This window comes from Rhea americana, unplaced genomic scaffold (genome assembly GCF_003343005.1).
Source record: "Rhea americana isolate MKP2758 unplaced genomic scaffold, rheAme1 scaffold_135, whole genome shotgun sequence".
NCBI lineage: Eukaryota > Metazoa > Chordata > Aves > Rheiformes > Rheidae > Rhea > Rhea americana.
Window position 1 is genome coordinate 835,065 of NW_028185428.1, and position 17,235 is coordinate 852,299.

At 44.7% G+C, this 17,235-nt stretch overlaps 1 protein-coding gene across 1 annotated transcript in view; it reads right to left on the reverse strand.

Moving 5' to 3' along the window:
• The window catches only part of ADRB2 (adrenoceptor beta 2), a 39,626-nt gene that overhangs the window by 9,130 nt on the left and 13,261 nt on the right, over positions 1-17,235 (reverse strand). The window lies entirely within an intron of this gene.

Sequence of the window (17,235 nt, forward strand, 5' to 3'; positions counted from 1 at the left end):
ACTTAATTTGAGACATCTATACTGTGAAGATCTCCATCCAAGTTAGTCATCTAGGTTCTCTTTATCACCAGAGGAGAGATATAGGCCCTTCCAGGGGCGCAGTTCTCAAGCTAATGTAGATATCTGTGAGGTAACTGAGTGACTCACCTCCCAAACATCAGCAGGATTTAGGGTGGAGTGAAAGCAGGACAGAATGGGGTTTCACTCTACAGCCTTCCAGCATCTCTACACCAACASGACAGTTGGCAACCTTGCATTGCACAGTCTCTGCTTCTAAAGTGGAGACTTTTGTCATTATAGTCTTCGGTGGAGATCATCCACAGATCCTCTCCTCTTGCTCTTCCTCCCTTTTCAATGTCTTGCTCTTGCTATTTTATCATGTTTCAACAACCTGTCACCTACTAATTGCCAATGATTCTTKCTACAATCTTTAAGTAGCACATGTCAAAGTGCAGAGTGTGAAAAAGGATCATAGGCTACAATAACATGAAATGAACCATCAATTACTTCTTCACAGATCAAGGTAAAAGAAGAAGCAGTTAATGGCTAAGAAGCTGAATTGTGTTTTTAACACAACAGCRGAAGGAACACCAAAATATATCCATCAGTCCCAGAGGCAAGGCTAATTTACGATCAGACTTATTTAAGGAGAAAACTACATCTCAGGAGGAAGCATCTGGCAGTGCCTCTGAACACTTTATAATACAGCAATCAGCTCAGGAGCTGGTATTTCTCTCCTGTCATTTTCCTTTGAATCAGTTTGTGCTTATTTTGTACTCCTTCCTCATGAGCTCTCTTAGGGGAACAGGGATTCAGCAGCCGATACAGCCAAGACAAACTTTCTGACACTACTTCTCAAAGTCAGCCSGAAGCACAAGACTCATTGTGCCCTCCTCACCAGTCACTGATTTAACTTAGCATTTTTGCTTGTTGGTTAAGTTATCAAACTTCTTGAAAGATCTAAGTCCTCTTCGTCATTTTTCACCGGTTAGTGAACATAGATTTCCCACCCTAGGTTCTCTCTTGTATCTGCCAGGGTCTCAGTGAAGATCCCTGGCTGTTAAATTGACACGTGTGACAATCCCACCATTAATGGGTCCTCATTTACTTCAATGAGAAATTATGTCCACATAGAATTCAAGTTTTAAAGGACTTCTCTTTTTGGCAGTGGATCAGCAAAGTAACTCTGGAATGTAGCCAGAATGTGGAACAGCTGCAAAGCAACAGGATTTTAAAAGCCGTGTTATCTTTTTTCTCTCTCCTTTGCTTGCTCCAGTTTTTCTGAGGGGGGTGTTTGTTTCTTTTTTGATTTGGGTGAAGTGGAAAGGAGATTGTTTGCTTTGCTTTTTTAATCAGTGAACAGATTGAAGGTGGTTCCCAGAGGAGCAACAATTCTCTCTGAAGTTGTAGAATCAAACTGTAAAATCTTACACCCCCAACAGGAACTCTTGACTGTTGGAGAGTTAGGAGACTTGTGCAATGTTTATTGGGGGAGGGGTGCTTGTTTTTTGGCAAATAATGATTTTTCCTCCCTGCATTTCCCTGGTAATAGTGCAATGTGATAGAACGTGTACTGCTCCTGTGCCCTCAATTCTTTGCAGATGATAGACTTCACTCAAATGTTGCAACTGACATTAACTACCAATAAAAAAAGAAAAGACTATAGCAAGGGAAAACACCTTCTGAATCCTTAATGGAAGAGGCTAAATCTGAAACATGAGCAACTGCTTGCATACACGATATAAAGCAAACTATTTTCTTCACCARTGGGAGTACTGGGACAAGGCTTTGTGGAAAAGCTGCAACAAAACCAGTGGTGGACAGGCAGTCCACCCTGTTCTGTTAACTCAGAGACTACACCTTGCTGCTGGAGCTGAATACACTCCCATCCTGGCCAAGTGTAAAATACCATGTGTATAGGGTCTCACTATGCTCTTGGGCTGCAGAAAYAGAGCAAAAGATACCTCCTTGTAGTGTGCTGTAAACCCCAAATGATGACAGAAATAAGTGTGTTATTATACCCGAACCCTTGCCTGCAGATAATGCAGACAATGCTTTTGTCTTGATTTTGGGACACTGCAATTTCATCTCTTTGCCGTGATGCCAACATATTGTAGAGTTATCCTGAAGACAGATTTACACTGTTTCACATATAGTTCTTTCAACTACTACAGGCTTAGAAACAAACAAACAAACAAACAAACTTTTTCAGCAATGAGTTGAAATCCTTCTCCCCATAGGAATAATAAAATACTCAAATAGCACCCTTGCTCCTCCATCTGTCTCTGTAATCAGCACCCTACCGAAGGAAGCTGCAGGGCTGAGATTTCAGCCCCCTTCCTGCCCCAATCAAAGGAGACATAGAAAGGGGTATTAATACTTAACACATCCTGAGTCCAACTGGCATCTCTCAAAAGCTGCTGGCACAGGCTGACTTCCCTTCTCCCTGCTCCTCAATTGAGCAGAGCAGCTAGATCAAGGGGAGTCATCATTGCCAGAATCAGTAATGGCAGTGGGTTTCCCGGGCTGCATTAGGAGGAGTGTTGCCAACAGGTCAAGGGAGGTCATCCTTCCCCTCTGCTCAGCACTGGTGAGACACATCTGGAATGCTGGGTCCAGTGCTGAGCTCCCCAGTATAAGTGAGACATGGACATACTGAAGCAAGTCCATGCAAGTCCTTACTGAAGCAGTCCTTACTGAAGCAAAGGGCCATGAAGGTGATTAAAGGATTAGAGTATATGACACAGAAAGAGAGGCTGAGAGGGCTGAGACTGTTCAGCCTGGAGAAGAGAAAGCTCTGTGGATCTTATCGATGTGTATAAACACCTGATGGGGGATAAGGAATATAGACTCTTCTCACTGGTATCCAGAGACAGGACAAGAGGCAACGAGCACAAACTGAAATACAGGAAACATTCAAACAGAAGAAAAAATGTTTTACTGTGAGGATGGTCAAACACTGGAGCAGATTGCCTGGAGAAGTTGTGGAGTTTCCATCTAYGAAGATACACAAAATCCGACTAGATGCAGTCCTGAGCAAACTGCTGGAGCTGACTCTGCTTTGACCAGGGGGCTGGACTAGATTATCTGCAGAGGTTCCTGACAACCTCAGCAATGCTGTGATTCTGTGAAATACAGCAGGTAGGAACACTGCTGTGTGCCAGGCACAGAAGGCTATGTGATGTGAAAAAGGACATCACCAGCCCTTCTTTCCTGCCAGCCAGTTGTGAAGTAGCAAAGACTACCTCCTGATTTTCCTTTGCAATGTCTAGACTTTGCCCTTTGAGTAGCACACTGAATTTTCAGGATTGGCAAAATACATTAGGTGCCATGCTGGAGCAACAGGGCATTCCAGTGGTAAATTCCTTCAAGAGCTCTTGAGGCTGTTAATGAACTCCAGCAGAGAAGACTCTTCAGTAAAGTGCTGTTCTGGCATTTGAGTGGCAAAGTGCTGGTGACATTGGGCTCTACTAGCTCAAGTAACGACCCACCACTGATTTCTTTACAATGGTGTTTTCCCCTGTTAATTCACATATTCTCAATTTTTTTGCTACACTACAATTCATTTGCTGTGTGGACTAACTAAAACAAATAATCAAAGAACCAGCCCATGATGAAAGCTGCTGAGCTGAAGCCAACAATGCTCTGACTAGAGAGAATGGCACAGTTGTTTCTCAGGTTTGATGAAGCAGGTGGAAAGTCATTCCTTGAGGCTTGTTCGGTTTCCTTCTCTGGCATCCAATCCAGTCAATAAGTACCGAACCCAGGAGTGCTTGGAGCTGCCAGTTCCTAGGAGACAGGCTTGGCCACTGTCAAGACAACCAAACTGAAGGGCCATTATGGGAGAGATTAAGCCAGGTGCCTTGCCTGTCCTGCTTTTAGATGCAAATCTATATATAAGAATAACAAAGAATGGGCCTCTGTATGAGAATGAGCCAGGGGCAGGACAAAGGTGACACTGGCACCTCAGAGCATCACTGGATGTCTACTAGTGAATGTCTGACAGGAGTTCTATGTTAAAACAAGTCCTAAGTTTTAAGAAGGAAAAATCTGTGGCTATTTGGCTTCAAGCAATGAAAATACTCCTCCAAACTTAGAATCATTGTTTGTGGAACTCAGGTCTCAACTCTGATTTCCCCCAACTGTTCAAACTCGCTAGTGGTTTCTGGGAAACACTGTAAATGGACTTGGGGAGGTCTGTTTAATTGTTTTATGCAAAATAACCTGGGGCTAAGGGGGAGGGGGGGAAGAATACAAAAGAACTTTTTATTTTTGGAAGTCCAACAGAGTCACAAGGCAGCTTGCTCATAATGCCAGGGAGATGAACCCAGCTTGCTGCTAACACACTGAGCATTCAGTCAGAGCTTTGTTTTTTACCCCAGCAAGGAAAGTTGTGATATCCTCTCCCCACAGTGCCTTGTGATGTCTTCCTTCTCAGGTCTGTTAAGGGACTCAATGGATTGCAAACAGCCCCATCACCCTCCCCCTCCCCCAGCCCCCGTGCTCAACTGCTCCTAAAAGTCTGATCTGAAAGAGCAAATACTGTAAACTAGGAGTAATGCTGACTGTCACCTCCAGGTGGCTTAAGAGAAGCTACGTGAAGCTTTAATGGTGTCCCTCAAGCTACTTTCATACTTTTTTTCTTTCAAGGGTCCAACAGGTGACAAGCAGAAGTAGCACAAGTTTGCTTTCTACTGCATAAAACTGTGAAGAGGGAGCTTTTCCTGTGTCTAGTATATCATTTCTGGTTAAGAGAGATGGAGCCGGATGCAGAAACCCGACCCACAACCACTAAGCCAGCTGGCAAGATAAGATAATGGAGAAAGAGAAGGTCCACATTTCTGCTTCTGATTCTCTGAACAACAACCCACCCAGCTGTCTCTTGGTCATTCAGAACAGGGAATCTCTCTCTTTGGAGGAATTTGGTTTGATTAATATATATATACACACATAACTGTCAGTCACATTTACCCAGATTGTTCTAACCTAAATTCCGCCTCATTGATTGAAGCAAGTATTTCCAGGACAGTTCTCAAGTTTGAACATGGGACTGGGACATAGATGGATTTCAGGCCAAGTGAAATTGGGCTCTCCTGTGTGCCCCTTCAGAAACATGGATAATTAACATCCCAGTCTATGCTTTGCTGTGAGCGTTTGTGATGCTGCTGTGGTTCACTTGAGAATCTTCCTAGGGGGAAGGTAGAGAGTCTCACTGTGTCAGATGAGGAGGACGTCCTCTCTCCATCTCTCACATGCTTTTCTGCTCTCAGAAAGCAGGCGTAGTTCCCACGCGAGACTCCAGTGTAGATGATCTCTGATCCCAAGGGCACGAGTGGAACAGATTCAGATGTGGGAAATGGTTTACAACCTTAAAGCCAAGTCCCTTATCTACAGGCAGCCTATGAACCCTGCATAAACTGCAAGCTAGGCAGAGTGCAAGGAGGTTGAATACAACACTTTTACTATTCTTACGAGTTGCAGTGCCTCAGTGAGCCACACTAGCACACTTGATCTGCTGGTAACTTGCTACTGCTGGAGTTTCCTTCTGTGCTGGGGAGACATGGAGCCTAGCAGAGCCTCATTGGGGAAGGGAAGGGTTGGTTTGTCTCCATCCAGCTCTGACAATTTTGGAAGGACTTTCAGAGCGTACTTTTCCTGCCATCTAGCCTGCCTCTGTGCTGCTGCTCTTCTTTCTCACTTGAACTGCAGAGCAGAGCACAATCTCCTGCTCATCACACTGACGACCAGGAGGAAGGAGGAAGGTATTAGCCTGTTTGTGTCAACACAAAAATATTTCCTCCATCTTCAAAATGGCACATTTCATCTGCTGATCTCAAAGCACTCTGGAAAGAGGCATCATGCCTCTCACCCAGCGAATGAGGGGTTATGATCTGACCATAGTCACTCAAAAAGCCAGGGCACTATTCTAGCAATTGAAGACCAGTTTCTAGATCCCCTGAACTCAAGCCAACTCTCTGCACAGCTCTGACATCTCTGAATGAATGTGTGAGCTAATGTTAATACTGCAAATACAAATGTAATACTACACCTACAAACAAAAGGCCAGCCCTTTCCCTTATGAGATCCTATATTCCAAAACCATGTATTTTTCACATATTTAATTTATTAGGATTAGGATGTGGTAAAGAACACAAGGGACAGGATAATGGTTGACCAGGAGAGATGATTATGGGAGAAAGTACATGTTGTTAGTTCTTGGGACTCTAAGTTACTGTTGTATTATACAAATTCATATTCGGGGGAGCATCCAGCCTATGAGACAGATCAAAACAATCAATTCCTAAAGATGAATTTGATGATGCATTTTTAAGTGTCACCATTTGGAAAGGAAAGAGGAAGACACCACTATCCATTCTGCTCATGTTCTCCTACTGAGGGCTATGTAATTGCACTGGGTACAGAGAGTTTTAGTCCAGTTGCAAAAACACCCTAGAGTATTTCAGTTGTTCTGGCCAGACAGTTTGGGTTTGTTCAAGGGTTCACCTTGCTTCAGGCAGACTGTGGAAGGTGTACATATGGAAMGGGAAGTTTCTTTAATGAATGAGAATCAAAGTAGAAAGAGAAACTGGTGAAATGTAACACTTCAAAAGGGCAGAAAGTGGTCTCTGTTCTCAGGAGTGATCATGGGGCTCATAAAGGTCAGAGTTTCTTTTTTAGAGCCTTAAATTTTGAAGACATTTGACATGCCACTGGAAAGTAACAGATACGTTCCTGCCCCTCAGGGTAGCCAACAACAGCTTGAAAACCTGACACGGGCACAGACGCTAAAAGCTCAGAAGTAAGCAGGCAAAAACAAAAGTAAATGAAAGAAGAAGAAGAAAAAAAGAAAGCAAGAAAGAAAAACCACAGGTTTTTGAGGTTTTCTTAACACAGACGTTGGAGAACTCTTAAGGTTTTCTAACACATTTGGGAAGAGAAATTCTGTAACTGTGAGTGATTCAGCACAAAGAGATTATTTGGAGACAGCAAGTCCTTTCCTCCCAGTATCACTAGCTATACTACCATGGTACACAAATAACAGAAGGGGAATAGAAACAGTCTGGCCTTCCTGGTCTGGGGAAGGTGGAGGTGATGTTAACCCCTCTCGTAGTTGGCATCCTTTCTGGCACAAATCCCTGATCCAAAGGGGCACCACATAAAGCAACACAACATCCTGTTGGGGGCTCTCAGGCTATTTTCTCTGCAACTGTATCTTCTCACCTCTTTTTTCCTGCAATTAAAGAAAGCCTGGAGACTACTGAGCAGCAAAGAAAGTGCCCTGCTCTCGTCTAGCTAGAGAGCAGCGAGGCATCAGAGAAGGAAACTGAATGTGGCCAAGCCTTGCAGAGCTGCAGAGTACAGCACTGAAACCATATTTGGTACTAGTGAATCCCAGCACGATGATTTCTCACACATAAGAACAAACRGAAAGTCCTATTTTGACGACTAAACAGATATTAGGTCTGCTGAACATTCTTCCATGAGCCCATTCCTGAACTTCCCTTGTGTACTAGTGTATGACTTCACTGTACAGCATCTAACAGTACTCCTTCCCTTCCCCCTCCTCAGAAAATACATAGTTAACTAGAAAAAAGAACCAGTGTTTCATCTCACTTAGACAAGAGTAACTTAAGGGTAATAAAATTCATTTCACCCTGTGTATGCTGGAGTTACACAAGCAACTTAAAGCAGAACCTAAGTGGCAATTTTCTGCAGTCATGGCTGTATAATCATTTTCTGGAGGATATTACTCCTGAGAAGTCCAGAGCCTCTATTATCCCACTAAACCAGTGAGGAAATATTAGAAATATATGGCTGTGTGGGCAGGAAGAATGATTGAGCCCTGGTTGTCCTTTTATTTCTCTCTTGTGCAACAAATCTCCAGTAACTTTTTCAAAAGTAGCTCTGGAGCTTAAGTCCTATTTTCAGAATTGCCTTGGGAAATTGTCCACTCCCCACATAAGTGGATGTTATTTGATGAGAATAAGACAGATTCCTTTTCCCTTATCCTGCTCATCCACATTAGCGGGTGGAGCACAGAGGTTTTTGCCAGGGCTGATGAAAACACTCCCAGGTTTTGCAGAGCTAAACCTCTGCAGGGAATGCAAAGACCTGCCTCAGCTGAGTTCATACAACACTATGGTTTCCTTCATGAATGCAAAGCTACAGCAGCCCAAGCAACAGCTGACACCATGAGGTGCTGGTCACAGCTGATGGTATCGCAGACAGACAAAAAAAAAGCCTCGCAGGAGGCCAGCAACCCCATTCTGCTGCACAAACAACATGAAGGCAGTGGCCTGGAATCCATGGGTGGAGCAGGCATCACACCTGGATAAATGTAACAGTAGCAAGAAGGTATGTTTTCCCAGAGCCTAGTTTTGAGCTGATGATTGCACCACATCAGCCTTCAGGGACTTTTCTGCATTTCTCCCTGGCAAGCACCATCTTAAGAGAGTGAGCAAATGGTTGGCATCTGCCACTGAGATATAAAAAGACTTCCATGTGAGGCGGAGCTTGACTTGTTGATGAGCTCATGGTTTCAGTTGTGGTGACCTGTTGCACTTGATGGATGCACCCATTCCTTTAGCACCTTGCTTTCACCCTCCTGTATCAGCAGTTATTTCTGTTTTCAGCTGACTTTTCTGCCAGGGAGGCTGGGATCTTCTAATCCATTGTTTTCCAACGCAAAACTCACTCAACATAACACAACAGCAAGACCCATTCAAGATATGGCAAGCACAAAATCTCAAGGGGACATTGGGCTCTAATTTCAGTTATTTATTCTGATTTCCTTGATCTTTAGGAAAGACCAAATCCTTTCTGACAGCAGTCTGGAAGCMATTCCAGGTTGTTCTGTGAATTTCAGTTGTAACTTGAACCTCTTTAAAAATAGTTGGTCCCAAGACTTCTGCTAGGAATGACAATGCAGGTGTTTGTGAGGGATTCTAGCTGCTCACCCACACTGCTCTGATGATCTGACACAGAAGGGCTCTCAGGTTTATTATATTTTAATCAGTTTCATAGTCACGGCAGCACTGAAATCTGAAGGCCTCCAACATCATGTCAGAGACTTACTATAAAATTGTCCAATTCCTTCACATTTGACCCTGACATATGAAGGCTCACTATTATGGTGAGAGGAAAGAGTAGGGTTCAGGATCACTGGAGTTTCTGACTGTGCTAAAATGGTCAATAAAGAACCAGTGATGTGCTCTGAAACAATAGTTTCTGTGGCACGGTAATCCATCCAGAGAGAGTCAGTGAGGACTATCATAATTGAGCTCTTCATAAATTACTGAAAATCAAATGTTAACTATTTCCATGTGAGGAGGATAAAAGGTGGAGCAGGTGAGATGCATACATATATTCAATTTTATTAATCTTGCTTCATAAACCAGTCCAGCCAGCCCTTTAATCACTCAGCAGCTCATCTTGCAGTTGTCTCTATTATTAACAATAATGTGCCTACTATTTGCATTTCAATCCTTTGTAGACTTATGAACGAGGACCACAACCCTGCAGTGAGAATCACAGTAGAGGAGCAGGGCAAGCCCTATGAGGTGATAAACCAAATGGCATCCTGCTGACACCTTTCATGAGCAGAGATGCTTAGAAGGAAGGTGAGTACATATACAACTTTTAAAAGGAAGAGTTATTAGCCTCCACAACAGTTCATGCTGAATTCTCAAAACATATAGCAAATACCTGATTGTTTTTAGCAMAAATGTGTACTCCGTTTCAAAAGGGGACAAATCTACAGCAATTTTTTGTTACACTAGAGATCAAATGTAGTGATCAAAGTGTTCTTCTCAAGATTTACTGCTTGCGATTAGCCAAAATGTTAGCTAAATCCATCTGACCAAATGGAGGGGAATGACATGACAGTGAGGAGCTGTTCAAAAGCACAAGAAACACAATAGCATGAAGGGGCCTGGCTTTGATATTTGAAGCCATATAGATACAAAAGAAAAAAAAATAGAAGATGGCAAACACTTTGACCAGTTGATCAAATTGTCAGCATTGAACAAATGAACTACAAAAATGGTTGCGCTGAGGAGACTGAAACAAAATAACGGTGAGCAAAGCAGTAAAATGGGGGGACATAGGAATAGGAAACTGAGTGTCTCTGAGATGTCCTGGACTGCTCTCTCCAGGGGCGAGGTGAGCACCCGGTTGCCCTGACTGGGGCAAACACAGCATGAAACACTTATGGGTGACTTCAGAGCACGACACCCATACTTAGCTTTACACTATAGTGGAGGAACACTCTAGTAAGGCACAAGATGACCTATCAGGTCTAGTTTCTATTAGTCATTTACTTGCAACAAACGTTAACTAGAATGCCTGGCTAAAATCACTAGGGATTTCCTCTAGCAAAGCCATGGCTTGGACCTGGCTTTGCTGATGCTATAATTAGCATGTGAACAGAAAAGTGCCCATTAGCATTTGTCGACTTCTCTGGCTCAATTTGCATTGATGTCCATGATGCAATTGCTTCCTTAGTGCTTGCTTCTTGTATCACCAACAAAGGAATGTGGCATCCCTGAATGAATCATGCAAGAAGCAGGAGGGAAGGAAGGAAGGAAGTCCTCTACAAAGAAAACCTTTTTCGTAACCAGCTGAATGAAGGAAATGGGGGAGAAAATTTTAACGAGTACTTAGCCTTAAAGAAAATTACAAGCTTTTGCGGGGGATGCAGTTACTTTTAAATTAGGCAGGATTACTCAAGGCTAACTGACAAATGTAACAACTAATGACTTTCTACTGCTACTAAGGGTTGCAAATGGTTGCATTTTATCCTTCAGAGATCTAGTCTTGGTCTCCCACCCTGTTGGCGGTGTGGCATAATGACATAATGGCAGTTGTCTTACAACCTCACAGCACTCTAGGTAAGCTCTGGCAAAGTAACAAAATGGTTTAGTGGTTAAGTGAAAGCATGTCAGGCTGAGGTTTAGATTCCAGGTGTAGAAGCCAAGAAATGACAATATCTGGCAGTTGTGAAGCACCTCCTATCCAAACTCCCTGACACCCTATGCAGAAGCGTTGCCCTTCCAGGCACTGGGCACCTGGCAGACTCCATTTCATATGCAAGTGCAGTGAGGCATGGAGATGTGAAATGAGTCACCGCAGCTAAGCACAAACCTCAGATCTCTCAGTTTCTAATTTAATATCTAAATCATAGACGTTTGTCACTTCAGAACATGGTGAGATTTTCATGCTGTATTTTTTCTTGCAACTCAGCAAGCACTCCACATGAAAACTATGGGGCTTTAGGTAGACTTGTGAGGTCTTAAGGATTTATGTACAGAGCCTGAAGAAACATTTTGGCACCACTGACTCAACATGGGTTTTAGTAACACCACAGGCTCAACCCAGTGACAATACAACTGCTTCTCAGGGAGGACTACAGACATTGGAGATCAAGACATTACTCCAAGGGTGCCTTGCACAGCAGGACAAATCCAGTCTGGATCTGAACCGTGGACAGATTCATACCCCTAATGTGCCAAGGTCTTGCTAAGGTCCCCATCCTGCAGGGCTTCCACCTCCTGCAGGACATTTGACTTTCCTCCGGGCATCGGGCAGCTGCAGGCCCCTGCTCATGTCTTTTGGGGCTGCTAATGGCAAAACAATCTCAGTAAACTGATGTTTACCCTAGCTACTCGGCACACACTTAGGTTACTGTAGATACTGGAAATCGCACAGCTGCAGCAGCACACGGATTTCTGTGGATCTGCTTGCCATGGTAACAAGCATGCTCAATGGACTTACCAGAAGAGTTCAGCTATGCTAACCTCTTCCCTCCTAACTGTGGCTACTGGCTGAAATGTCTTGCTTTGTGGAGCTGTCGAGCTTGTTTGTGGGGGTCAGAGGCTTGCCAGACACACTTACATTGAGCCTTTTCATGACCAGGTCTTTGGTCGTTGCCCTTTAGCACAGCCACTGACCCTTCCTCACACAGTCAGCCCTTGCCTGGCAGAGGCTCTTGAGAGACACCTCAAAATAATTTAGAAAATGCAAACTAAGCTGATGCCAAAACCCAAGCAATGTCAGCAGTGCTGCCTAGGCAGCCCTACTGCTGCTTAGGTGCCCTTTCCTGCAGCTCTCCTCCTGTGAGAGGCGGCTACTCGGCTCGGGGGAAAACCCCATTTTCTCCACTGGCCACCTCACAGTTGCATCTCCTGCTTATTTCCAAGGCCATTGCTGTGCCGGGGCAGAGAGAAGGTTGTCCTGGTTTGTCTCTGTACCTGTCAGACACACTCACCGTACAGGCATGTGTGGTTGCAGAATGACAGAAACGCCCGCTCCATGCCCTCCCCAATCATGCCTTGGCATCAGCAGAACAGCCTCCGAGAAAGAAGCAACCTGACTATTCATTTCAGAGGAAATCACAGCTCTGCACAAAGCATCAGGAACTTGGGAAGGAACCAAGGGAATGGGAGGAATTTGCGAATGTCCTGCCTTGTGCCAAGGATTGAGAGAAGAGTCTCCAAACACAAGGGCTTGTCTCTGTCTTCTACAAGGAAGAGGAGGAAAAAGATGCCTCAGAAAGAACCAGGCCACAGGATTCAAATGCCCCAAATCCGGGGGAGGGGGAGGGGGGAATGGAAAATAAGGGAAATAAAGAGGGTATAATAAGGCTGATAATTTTTTTTGGAAAAGGAYAGCAGGCTGCCTTCATCAGTTGTCCATCACTGGTTTGCACTGAGCACCTCTATCTACAGGAAGGGAGTTCTAATAGAAAGCACATTAAAAATAATTTTTTTAAAGCCACTTTCTAATTCTTTTAGCACTTGTGGACATCAGAAGTTAAAAATTCCAGTTACTGCCAGTGTGAGAACAAACAAGCATTCTGCAAGCATGTCTGCCCCAATGTTTGCAAATCAGGCTGCTGATGTCCCCAGCTATGGCTTTTATTCAAAAAACAATATATTTGGCAGGGATTTTTTTATTGGTCATTTGAATTTTGGTCCTTTGAGGAACATGCACAAACATTTCACTCCACCCACAGGAGCTCCTTCTTTAAAAACCTGGATTGCCAGGTTTTTCACATGACTCCAGCAGATGAGGCTCCAATAAAACACCATCTACCTAGAGATCATGCAGCACAGCCCTCCTTCGGTCTCCCTTCCTATCCGGGCTTCTCCGTGAAACTCTTCTTTCCTTGGTCACCCACCGTTACAGCTGGTTAGCTAGCTGTTCCCCAGACCTGCACCACCATAATTCCCGTTTGATTCAAAGGTAAGTATAGAGGCTGCTCTGCCCTGAGCTCCTGCAAGCTTTGTTTCATCCCTATGTAGGATATGCCTTTGTGTGTGCAGTAGTGTTTGATGATAGTGTCTGACTCTGAAACCTCGAGAGCAGAAAGTGTAAGTCTGTACCCAACAAATGTGCAAAATAGTGAGACTTGTAGGAGACTCTTCTGACCTACAAATTGGGCAGACAGCAGTGAGGCACAAAAGCCACCACCCCCTCACCAGCATCTCTGCTTCAATCTAGAAAAAGCAGTTGTTATAAATCCAGTTCCATGACACCTACTTCTGGATTCATGGGTACTCTGGTTCTGCTCTGCCATCAACTCTGACAACAACATGCTGAAACTACTGCCCACGGGAAACTCACTTCCTGACAACGTCCGTCCTTGTAGCACTGAGCAGAGCTAAACAGCAGGAACAGCCCACTAGAGATGGCTCTTTGTTATGGCTGCATTGGTGAAACTGGGTTTATCCCCTTTCCGCCATCAGAGCACTTGCTTGTATCCAAGAGAAACTCTCCTGATACGTCAGGAGAGTTTTGCAAGGCATTTCACACAAAGCTAAGACTGGTCTTGTTTCTGTGCTCAGAGCTTTTACGCTTGGATGCAAAGGGCTTGCTCATTGGCAGCACAGAAAAGGTAATGTATGCTAGTCCGCCAGCCATGCAGGCTCCCACGTATGCATCATGTTGGCAAAACGTACCACCATGCCAAGATTTCTCTATGTGGTCACTGTTTGGACCAGCTTCTCCTGGCTCCTGGCTCCCCACTGCCAGCTCAGTGTGAGCGTCAATGTTTATCATAGTGCAGCAAGTGTGAAATGAGGCTCAGGACTTGCGGGTGAATGCTGCAGGAGCAGAGGCAGAGATGAGTTCACATCATGGTGAGGTTGCTCCCCATGTACCTTCCCCAGACCACAGCTGGGCAGGGCCAGGTTTGACTCTGATCCCCACAAGTGGCAACTCTGCCAGCACAGGCTGGCTGGTGGGGCCTATCCCCACAAAAGAAGTCTTGGAGAAGCCAAAGGCAGCTTAGGATGGAGGAGAGGAGGGGATGAAGGATTTCTCCTTCTGCAAGCTGTGATGGCAGAAAGGGAAGGGCTGGTAGGCACTGGAGGTATCATACAGAAATGTAGGCACTGTGCACCAGGAATGTAAGACACAGACATGGGCACAAATGCATGAACAGAAGAAAGCTGCTGGGAGACATGGTGGGGATAGGGATAGTCCTCGGCACTGGCACTATGGCTTAGCTTTCTAGCAGGCAAAATCCTGCTGGCTGCAGGGCAGAGCAGGGAGTGTAGAAAAACTGCCCCTGCACCTCACTGCCTCTCCCAAGGAGACATAAGGCTCAGCAGTGCTTACATGGGAAAATTTAATGCCAGCTTTGTTTGTTTAAGGCCGAACCACAGGATTCTGTGCTGTTTCTGAGCTGTAGGCATTGTGGTGATCTACATAACCCCCATTGTAGATAAAACGACAGTGAGGTCCTGAACGCCTCTGCACTGCTATTTGGGTTATACAGCCACCTTCATCTCTCTTTTCCACACACACAGAACTTGTCCTTGGTGGTCTCGCAAGATTATGTAACGCAAAGTCAACTTTAGCTTACCTCCTGCCAGTTTGACTATAATTGCATTTGGACTAGCTGGAAGGGGAGATCGGAGAGAGAAACATTGGAAGCAGGATAGCAATATGCAACACAGAGCAGGGATACATTTTGCAGCAGCTCTAGTTCTGGCTAGGGGGATCGAGACTGACTTGGCTTGGCTCAGCTCAGCTCTAGGGGAACTTCTCCTTTCTGGACTATGTCATCACCGTCACCTTTTCTCTGCCCTGGGGTGGACTGAGAGAGCAGCCGGACAATGGCCCCTGCCTGTTCCCAACACTGTTTTGGGTTAGCTCAGAGCCCTGGGTTTCCCCAGGATCATTTCCACTTCTCACAGTTTCGTTCAAAAGTGAGATACAGGATAGTCTGATTCTGGAAGACAAACTGGAAGGAGGAACATTACAGCCCAACACATAACCGTTCTTAGTCCACTCCCACTACAAGGGGGGATATCACCGTAATGCTGGGCTGCTCTACGGTGCCCTGTAAATCAAGATGCCTGTGATGTGTGGATCCCTCATATTTCCTGCACCAAAGGGCCCTGCACTACCAATAAACAGTAAGGACAGTAACAATCCAGCTGCTTACAGAGCATTTCAGGTTTGTAGTAACAGTTTCCTCCTAAGTAAATCCTTGGCTTTTCTTCCCATTCCAGGAGCATAAAGGAGCCATAAAGTTCCTGTAATGAGCCTGCTGAAAGTTTTGGCTGGCAGAGGAGAATACCTGAGCATCATAGCACTGGCATGGCATGCTCTGTGCCTTCTCCAGTGTCAGGCTTGGTTGGGGCATGACTAAGGAATGGATTTATATTGCTGCCTTGTGATGCCTGACCCTGTGATTGGCAGAGTGAAAAGGTGAAAGATGGACACCTAGAGCCAGGGTTTGTTGTATTTTTAACGATCATGAGGATCAACTGTCTCTTTGTCATTCCTTTCTGTTGGAAACCCCACCCACATACCTTCATTAGACCTGAATGCCACATCCCAACTGATTTACTCAGTAGTCAGTGGAACAGTGCAGAGTCCTGTCTCCATACGAGTATAATTTGAATACTTGACTTTGGTCACTTAAATCCATACTTGAAGTTTGAAGATGCAATCAGCTCAGTTTTCTTGCATACTAGTTGCTTGCAAGTAGCCAGCTCTATTTTAGCACCTCTCATCCCCAGGAGAAACCAAACTTTTTGCAAGGCATCAAAAACAGGGAAAGGTAAATTCTGCCAAGCAGCCTGCCTTCTCTCTGACATTATCAGCTGAGATGTCACTTGAACAGCACCTTGCTTTATCTCTCACTAGCCTCCTCTTTGAATCAGGTGTTTGTTCTACCTTGCATGGAAAAAATTCCCGCTTCAGTTTGTCGCTGGCTGCCTTGCACAGTCCCACTGCCCAGCGACCTGGTTTAGCCAGACGAGATCTGAAGCTACCTGGCATGAGGCGCTCTCACTGTACTCATTGCTCGGGTGACTCAGGTTTAAACATAGCCCTGCTACCCTGTGCCAAGACCCTGTCCCCAYCTCCTGCCTGCTCCTCTATTCCCCGCCCAGACCATTTTCCTGAGGTGCTTGCTCGCTGGCCTAGAGCTTAGTGCTACAATAAAACAGCACTAGTTCTGCCAGTCAGGAAGGAAGAGAAATTATTTGAGATGAAAGTATTTGTTGCTAGTTAAGGTAAAACCAGTATGTTTTAGCTTTACTGAGGTTGTTTTTCCCTTACTTAGCCTGAAACTGGAATCCCTCTGGCAGGAGGTGGCATGATGTCGGGTGAAGGAGGTTTACTTTAAAAATAAAACCACACTCACTTTCTCTGCTCTGGGAGCATAAATTAAGCCTGACCACTTGCCTTACACAGCTCCACCAGCACTGGAAACAAATTGTGCATGCATTGCCTCTTTGATGGCCATCCTATCTCACTCCAAAGCTAACAGTTCCTCAGTATTTCTGTATCACTGAGAAACTGTCCCCTCTCTCTTCTGTACTGCCTTCTTACTCCTGCCAGATCTGCAAAATCAAAAGAATTACAGCTGAAAATAGACAAGAAAGAAATACTAATGTAAGAGGGAGAAGTCAGTAGTAAGGCTGCCTGCACTGAAATGCAGATCCATGCTGTCCTGGCATTTCCCGGCTCTGTTTCTTCTCCTTCTGCAATCCCTTTACAGTTTCTCCCTCCTTTCCCACATGGGATTCAGCCTCTTGCTTTCTACTTTAAGACTCTGCTAGTGCTTGAGTCATTTTACCTCCCAGAGTCCATTCCCTCATCTTCATTTTCTTTTCTCTTTTCTTTTTCTTTTCTTTTCTTTTCTTTTCTTTTCTTTTCTTTTCTTTTCTTTTCTTTTCTTTTCTTTTCTTTTCTTTTCTTTTCTTTTCTTTTCTTTTC